Below are 8,861 nucleotides of genomic sequence, written 5' to 3'. Positions count from 1 at the left end.
GATGCAGCAGAACCGAGTGGAACAAAAACATTGTTAATAGGAGGAAAACAGTTTGTGAAGCAGATTGAGGAAAATGAGGTCAATTATGCGATTGTAAGGAGGACAAAACCGATGTTGCTGAACACAGAAAAGTCAGAATTGCCTGCAGAGATTCAGGAGCTGTTAAAAGAATTTAAAGACATTGTGGTTGATGATCTACCAGATAAGTTGCCTCCCAAGAGGAGTATTAGCCATCATATAGATTTTATACCTGGAGCAAGCCTACCGAACAAGGCAGCGTATAGGATGAGTCCGAAAGACAATGAAGAAATTCGTAAACAAGTGCAGGAGTTGCTGGATAAGGGACTGATCAGAGAAAGTTTGAGCCCTTGTGCAGTACCAACAGTACTCGCACCTAAGAAGGGTGGAGAATGGTGAATGTGTACAGATTCGCGGGCTATTAATAAAATTACTATTCGATATAGATTCCCCTTACCCAGAATGGACGACATGATGGATTGTCTTAGCGGAGCAGCTTATTTTACGAAGATTGATCTGAAGAGTGGTTATCATCAGATCAGGATTAGGGAAGGAGATGAATGGAAGAAAGCTTTCAAAACCAATGAAGGATTGTACGAATGGCTGGTCATGCCATTTGGATTAAGCAACGCTCCCAGTACTTTTATCAGATTGATGAATGAGATGTTAAAGGAATTTATTGGCAAGTTCGTGATAGTTTACCTTGATGATATTTTGATTTTCAGCATAATGAAAGGAGAACATCTTCAACATGTTCGAAGGGTGTTAGAGAAGTTACAGCAGAACAAACTGCTGATAAACTTAAAGAAATGCACTTTCCTGCAGAAGGAGATGGTCTATCTGGGGTTTGTAGTTGCAGAAAGTGAATTGAAGATGGACCCCGAAAAGATTGCAGCAATTATAAATTGGCTATCACCGAAGAGCTTATTTGAGGTATGTAGTTTTCACGAACTGGCAAGTTTTTATCGAAAATTTATTAGAAATTTCAGTGAAATCTGCACACCAATGTTAGAGACCATCAAAAAGGCCAGTCAGCCTTTTTGTTGGACTAAGGCGGCAGAAGACAGTTTTCAGCTTTTGAAGTGGAAGATCACGGAGAGGCCAATCTTGAGGCTGCCCGATTTTAATAAACTCTTTCAGGTTCGGTGTGACGCAAGTGGAACAGCTATTGGCGCTGTGCTCAGTCAGGAAGACAGACCAGTGGCATTCTTTAGTGAAAAACTAAATGAGAGCCGGCAGAAATACTCCTCGTATGATAAGGAATTTTATGCCGTGGTCCAAGCTTTAAAACATTGGAGGCACTACCTGCTGGGCAATGAGTTCGTATTATTTTCTGATAATTCGGCATTACAATATGTAATGCAGCAGCACAAGTTAAACCATAAGCACGCCAAATGGGTAGAATACTTGCAGAGTTTCACTTTCGTGTTAAAACACATAAGTGGGCAAGCCAACAAAGTGGCGGATGCCTTGAGCAGAAGAGCTTTGCTCTTACAGGAGAGTAGCATACAGGTGATGGGGTTCGAACATCTGAAGGATTTGTACCAAACTGACACAGATTTCAAGGAAGCCTTTGAAGCCTGCCAAAATCCCGTGTTGAGGAATGCAAGCCCATGGTTAGACTATAATTTACAGGAAGGATTATTGTTCAGAGGTGGGCAGTTATGTATTCTGGATTGTTCAATGAGGGAGAATATAGTACGAGAGAAGCATAGTGGTGGATTAGCGGGACATTTTGGCATCAACAAAACTTTGGAGCAACTCGGACATTTTTATTATTGGCCTAAAATGAGCAGGGATGTACAAAGATATGTGAACAGGTGTAAAGTCTGCCAACTGGTGAAAGGACACAGTCAGAATACTGGACTTTACACACCACTACCTGTTCCAAGCAGGCCATGGGACTCGGTCAGCATTGACTTTGTCCTCGAACTGCCTAGAACATAGCGAGGGTATGGTTCAGTAATGGTGGTGGTAGATAGATTTTTGAAAATGGCTCATTTTATTCCTTGTCGGAAAATTAGTGATGCCGCGTATGTGGCACACCTGTTTTTCACGGAGGTTGTTAGATTACATGGCCTACCCAGATCTATCATTTCAGACAGGGATGTAAAATTCACAGGACACTTTTGGCACACCCTGTGGAAAAAGTTGGGCACGCAATTGAATTTCAGCTCTGCGTATCATCCGCAGACTGATGGACAAATGGAAGTGGTGAACAGGAGCTTGGGGAATTTATTACGGAGTTTAACTGGAGAAAATTCATGGTTATGGGATCGAGCTCTCGCTCAGGCAGAATTCGCTTATAACGATTCGCCCAATCGTAGCACCGGACACAGCCCATTTCAGATCTTGTATGGCATGCATCCTCGGGGAATACATGAATTGCGAGATTTGGGAAAGTTGGAACGGAGAAGCGCGGATGGGGAAGACTTTGCCGAAGCAATGAGCGAACTTCATGAGAAAGTCAAATTAAGGTTGCAGGACAGCGTACAGAAATACAAGCAGCAAGCAGATTCAAAGCGAAGAGAGGTGCATTTTAATGTTGGGGATGAGGTCCTTGCGCACCTGCGCCGGGAACGGTTTCCTAAGGGCACGTATAATAAACTAAAATATAAGAAAATTGGTCCATGCAAGATCTTACGAAAATTTTCAGCCAACGCTTACGAGATTCAGCTGCCACCTGACATAGGCATATCACCTATTTTCAATGTGGCGGATCTGTTCCCATATAATGCCCAAGCAGAGGATGATAGTGTGGTACAGCCAGAACGGGACACCCAACTTGGAGACAGTTCTTGGAAGAAACAATTGCCTTCGGCCCAGTCCCATGAGATTGAAGGGATCCTCAGTACCCAGGTAGCCAAGAAGACACGTAGGAAAGAATATCTATGTTACCTCGTCAAGTGGAGAGACCGTCCAATGGAGGACAGCTCATGGCTCGACGCGGCGCAGATACAGAAGGCTGGCTATTCGGTGGAGGAACTCATGGAACGGAGCCATGAATTTCTTTTACCCCGGAAGCCTGATGCAGGAGCATCTGGCTAACAGGGCAAAGACGGAAGCAAGGTTGACATGGTTTCTGAAAAGAACAGAGAACACAGCTCGCTAGATAAATAGTATATCTGTCTTTATTTTTATTTTACTTTTCTTTTCAAATTGCCTAAGAATAATGTAATGACTTTTAATTAGGAACAATAGTAATTAGTTAGAATCATTTGTTTCCAAACAGTTATATTACTGTTGTAAATGCATGTAAAGAAAAATGTGCTAGCTAGCTATGAAGAAGTCCCGTATATGAAATAACTAATATAACCAACAACACAAACTAACAGCAGTTACAAAAACTGTTTGAAAACAGTGTTACAAAAGGTGAGAAACAAGCCATTGCAGGGGTTCGACTGTGTAAAGGAAATTAACAGAGAAAAGGAATATAATCATTGTTCAGTGCACGTATAATCCTACAGCGTCCTCAATGCTGTGTAATTTTTATTTTTATTTTATGATGTGAACATTGTTAATATACCACTACAGGTTCTGAACCAGAATGAAAAGATATTCAAGTCGGATGAAGAGCAACAACGTCCAGTACAAGCCGCACAACCAAAACGTTCAGGCATATATAATCATAACAGGTATGTAAAACTACGAGAGCGATTCAAATTTTATTTCAGCATAAATTCATAGGGTTACAAATACAGTCATCCAAAGTCCATATATATTCACATTCTTTGCTCAAAAATTACAAGACCGAACCCAGTTCGCAGACGTGGGAACTGACCCAACTACAGACAGAAGCCAACCACATAAAGTCCTAACTCGTTTCCTAAATCAACAACCAAGCCTAATAACCAAAGAACCGGGAACAGACAGCGGCTCAAGGCCAACGAAGAACAAACAGACCCTACAAGTCGGAAAACCCAGACAAGCAAACTACAACAATAGAACGATTCTACCCGTATATGGTTCGGGGCAGCCGAAAGTCCAGGCATCAAGACCAACGAGCGGCTCCACCTGCACAAAGACAAACAGAACGAGGATTAGGTTCCACAAACAAAAACCAGAGAACTGGAAACGAAAAGATTGAACAAAGGGAAAGTGTGTCGTTACCTGACAGGCAAGCCATAGTTGCATTTCTCACCTCAGACAAACCTCCTGCTCACAAAGGATCCAAGCCATTAGACTCAGGAAAAATAGCGAAGGGAAAGTCTAGCACGAAATAGGAACTTAGCAGGCGAAGTTGACAGAGGAACTAACAGGGGATGCCACCATAACCCTGTCGAACTTGTAAGCCAACGAACCAGAGCCGAAGCGAATGTCACCATGAACCATGCAGCTCTCGACTAACTGTAAACCCTTGTGAATCATAGGCAGAAATTGATAAAAACGCACAGAGGCAGAGACCCACTAGGGCAGAATACATACACACAGTGACAGAGAACGTACATGCATACAAATTCCATAACGCAAACCTTACCAGGGTTTCGCCGAGCGAACAATAGCATACAGGCCGAGTCCTAGAACGACCGAGACCACGAACACAACCAGGAGCACATCACTCAGTCGACCAGGCGGACAAAACTCAGAAACTCACAACGAAAACCACAGAAGTCGCAAGGAATCGCCAGGAGCTCGCAGAGCAAAAGACCAGAGGTAACAATGAAAAACAAATGAGCGCGAAGGTGTAAAACCCCAAACCAAGGCGGGTTTCGCAAAATCCCGAGGAGGGACAGTTGTCCAATAGACAGAAAATCAGGGTACACACACCGTAACCCAAATAAATACCGCGCAGATTAAAAATCAATCAACACTTATATCCAAAATCAAATTCATTATTATATATATTGTGGGTACATAACACATCAGCACATTGACGGCGGGACCACGTGGGCTGGCCCCATCACACTTTTTTAACTTCTTCAGTACAGCCGCAGCTATTCAATCACACAGTTCCCCATCATATATTTGTTCCTCTGCTGTCACATATTTTTGCGGAAAATGATTGACGATTTAAAAAACTATCAACTATCATACTTAGAAGCTTAATTTATCTTTCTCAGTGATTGAGGATGTAATTTGTATTCAATTTTACTCATTAAAAAACAATTTATGAATCGTTTTCGATATTTCTCATTCCCATTCTCAAATTATACCCTTCAACTATGAATTTTCTATTTAAAAAGGCCATGGCATAGCCTAATTAGTCAACATTTTTTTGCTTCCCCAACATTCAGAGTTAGCCTTCGATGACCTAGCTTGTCTTCGATGATCTCCACCATCGTCATATCCCCTAGTTTTATCAACCTACGTATCCTTCCATTGCCCGTTAAGACGTGAAGAGATGTGTCAAAGTAATGTTGGAGTATGAAACCTCAACGATGAGACTTGATGCTAATGTTACCTCCACTTGCCTTACTCCCTCTATGCCTATTTTCAGATTTGGAAAGACCCAACATCATCACCACACTTTGTGCCTGCTTTCATATCCCATATATTTGTCACAGAAGCATGGCAACAGAAGCTTTGGGAGAGTAGTGGATTGTAACCCAATTTTTTGGAAACTTTTGAAAGAAGAAAGAAACTAACGCCATTCTAAATCATCCTCATGTGCAAATATTGTGGCTAACCTCTCTTGGTGCCTATTGATTGAGACTTTGAAAGTTTGAATCTTTGGGAAAATTTTTGCACCGTCAAATATGAGGTACTCAATGTCAGATTTAAATTTGTTTGGAAAGGGCCATCTTTAAACACTATTTTACTTGTTGCGTGTTTTCTTCTATTAAACTTAGTTACACCATTAATTAGTGTTGTAACATATTTTTAGTAGAATGATTTTTTTAAATTTTTTTTGAGCTTTGTAAGAAATTTGTAACTCAAGTTTGTTGATACCTAATCATAGGGATTGGGTGAACAACTGTAAATAATGTAAATAAATAATAGAGAAAATGGAGAGTCATCGGGAGATGAAACTCAACAATTACTCCCTCATGTATATAATAATGAACAACTTAAATGAATAATATAATCTCATTTTGAGGAGTTACCTCCTGCCCTGACATGGTATCAAAGCCAAAGCTATTTTTGGCTTCCTGCTATTGTAACTCCTTCTGCCTCTTTTCTGCATTTCTGTGGATTGACATATCCCTGCGTTGAATTTGCAGTGTATTATTTCCTAGAGCGTGGTGCTGGACTGAATACACTCTGAGTTTGGTAGAGGACCAAACGACTCTTCATTATATCAATATTTGGAGACTGTTGGTATGAATTATTTTATATGCATTGAATGATTGTGTTGCTGGTCTGATATCAAAATGCTGCATATGTTGGTCTGGTATCAAAATGCTGCATACACTGAACAATACAACATTTTCTTTATATTTTATGATCTCAAATGTGGTCTAATATTTCAATGTGAATATTTTGAAAGTCTCCATATAAATCCTCCATATCAAAACACTGCATAATGCCATTCGATTTTTTCCATACCACCATACTGTTTTGTTTCGAACACTGCGCTATTTTTAAACGCTATCCCACTGTGGTTTTTGTAGCTCTCTCACTAATATCTCCCCACAGTAAAGCCATTCCGCATCATTGTTGAGCTTTTGAGGTTCACGCAGGATAGGATAGGGAATTCCTTTAGTATAGAGCACATGGACTTTAAATTGGTAGACATTATGGCCGAAATTAGGACTGGAAGCCTCAAACCTAATATTTTGGGTCCACTTAAAGTGCACCAAGGTGAGGGTAAGATCTTCTGGTGTGAGAATAATCGAAAGTTGTGGGTAGTAAAAGAAAAAAAAGAAAAAAGTTGGTGTTAGGGTAGTCTACTTGGTGATCACATCCTCGTATAAATTCCTAGTATAAATTCTTGTGTATACTCCCTCTTATACATATTTATATCATAATTGTATTTTTTTACAAAACTACCACTGGAAGTGCTATTTCTTACAACATGTTGGCAGCAGAAGTATATTTTTTTTACAGTACACAAATTTCTTAAAATGCATTCATTGATATCTATTGTGGGAGTGGTTCTCACCGGCTATCCATAATGGTCACAGAAAATCAAACACACAATCATTTTTAATGAGCTGTGGAAAGGACTGTATGTTGGAAACAGAGACAAAGAACCATAACAACCTGCCTCAGACAAGAAATTCGCCATTTCGGAAAATAAGAACAACAAGAATTATGCATTGATTGCAACATCAATTAATGAAGAGGTGAGTCACCATATTTCGCCATTTTCAAATGCTTTCAAAGCCTTACAAAAACTGAAGGAACTCTATGAATCACACTCTACACTTGAAGTTGTTCAACTCATGATTAAATTGTTCACCCTTGAATTACAAAATGATGATCCTCTTACTCTTGCATCAGAAGTAAAATCTATTATGCATGATATCAAAGTCATTAATGTTGAACTGGACATTCCTATGATATATTTTCTCAAGGCACTTTATCCCACTTACTCAAATTATCTTGAGTCATTGCAAGCAAATGGAAACCTCAAAGATATTACCTTTGACTCCCTTGTGAAAAGAATTGTTGAAAGAGAAAACTTTTGGGAAGAAGACAACTCCTCAGTCTTCTGAAGAGGCTATGTGTCTTGCACATAGAGAGAATAATCTTGCTCAAGATTCTTCCAGAGGAAGAGGTGGTCGAAGAGGAAGAGGAAGAAATTTCACAGGCGGGGGGGGGGCAGACACTCTCAAGGAGAAAAGTCGTATTTGCATTGCATATGTTGCAAAAGAGATGGATCACATGATGCATCCACATGCAAGTTGCCTTGGGACATAATTGAGCAGGAAAGAAATCAACCCAAAGGTAAAACTAATGACAAAGAGAAAGGTAAAGCACCTGAATCTGCTCACTATGTTGTGGCACACTGTAATATAGGAGTAAATGAAGACTTATTTAATGCTTCGCTTGCTTCTTGGAAAAAGGATCGATTGCTTGATTTAGGAGCAACTTGCTACATGACTTTCAGAAGATATTTTTTTGAAGAATTTACTGACAATGTTGATGGCACATTATACTTTGCAAACAAATCAAAACTCAAGCCATCAGGGCTTGGCACAATCGGGCTTAAATTGCCTGGTCTTCCAGACTTTCTTCTGCATCATGTTTTATATCTCCCACAACTGAGGAGAAACTTGCTATCCTTGGTCCACATCCGCCAGCAAGGACACTCCATTCACATGTTTGATGGCAAGGTTGAGGTGAGAAAAGCATCAGACCACTCACTTTTCATGACGGGGATAGAAGAAGAAAGGCTTATCAAGCTATAGGGTACCTCTGCTCATGCAAAAAATTTCTCATACAATTCTCGTTACGATGAAGGTACATTTCCATCAAGTTTATTATGGCATGCTATATTTGGACACTTTAACTATGACAACCTCCGCTTGTTGAAGAAAAATGGTGTTACTAGTTTGCCTACAATTCCTAGGAAACTTAAGCAATGTGATGCTTGCATTCTAGGAAAGCATAGAAAACAGTATTTTCATGATTCACATTCAAAAGCACATAGAAAACTTGAACTCATTCATTCAGATTTATGTGGTCCAATGCCTGTTCCTTCTGCAAATGGAAATAAAAATATGATGACATTTATTGATGACTACACCAGAATGTGTTGGGTTTATTTATTGAAGAACAAATATGATGATTTTCAAACATTCAAGAACTTTCATACATGGATTGAAAATGATGCACAATCTCATATTGGCTCTATTCGCACTGATAATGGAAAAGAATACACTTCAAGTGAATTTGAAAACTATCTTTGCCAACATGGGATCAAACATCAAACAACTGTGCCTTATAATCCCCAACAG

This window comes from Pinus tabuliformis, chromosome 2_1 (genome assembly GCF_031772625.1).
Source record: "Pinus tabuliformis cultivar Carrire ecotype Pingquan chromosome 2_1, CPIR1, whole genome shotgun sequence".
In the NCBI taxonomy this organism is placed as follows: Eukaryota; Viridiplantae; Streptophyta; class Pinopsida; order Pinales; family Pinaceae; genus Pinus; species Pinus tabuliformis.
This window is presented reverse-complemented; position numbering follows the sequence as displayed.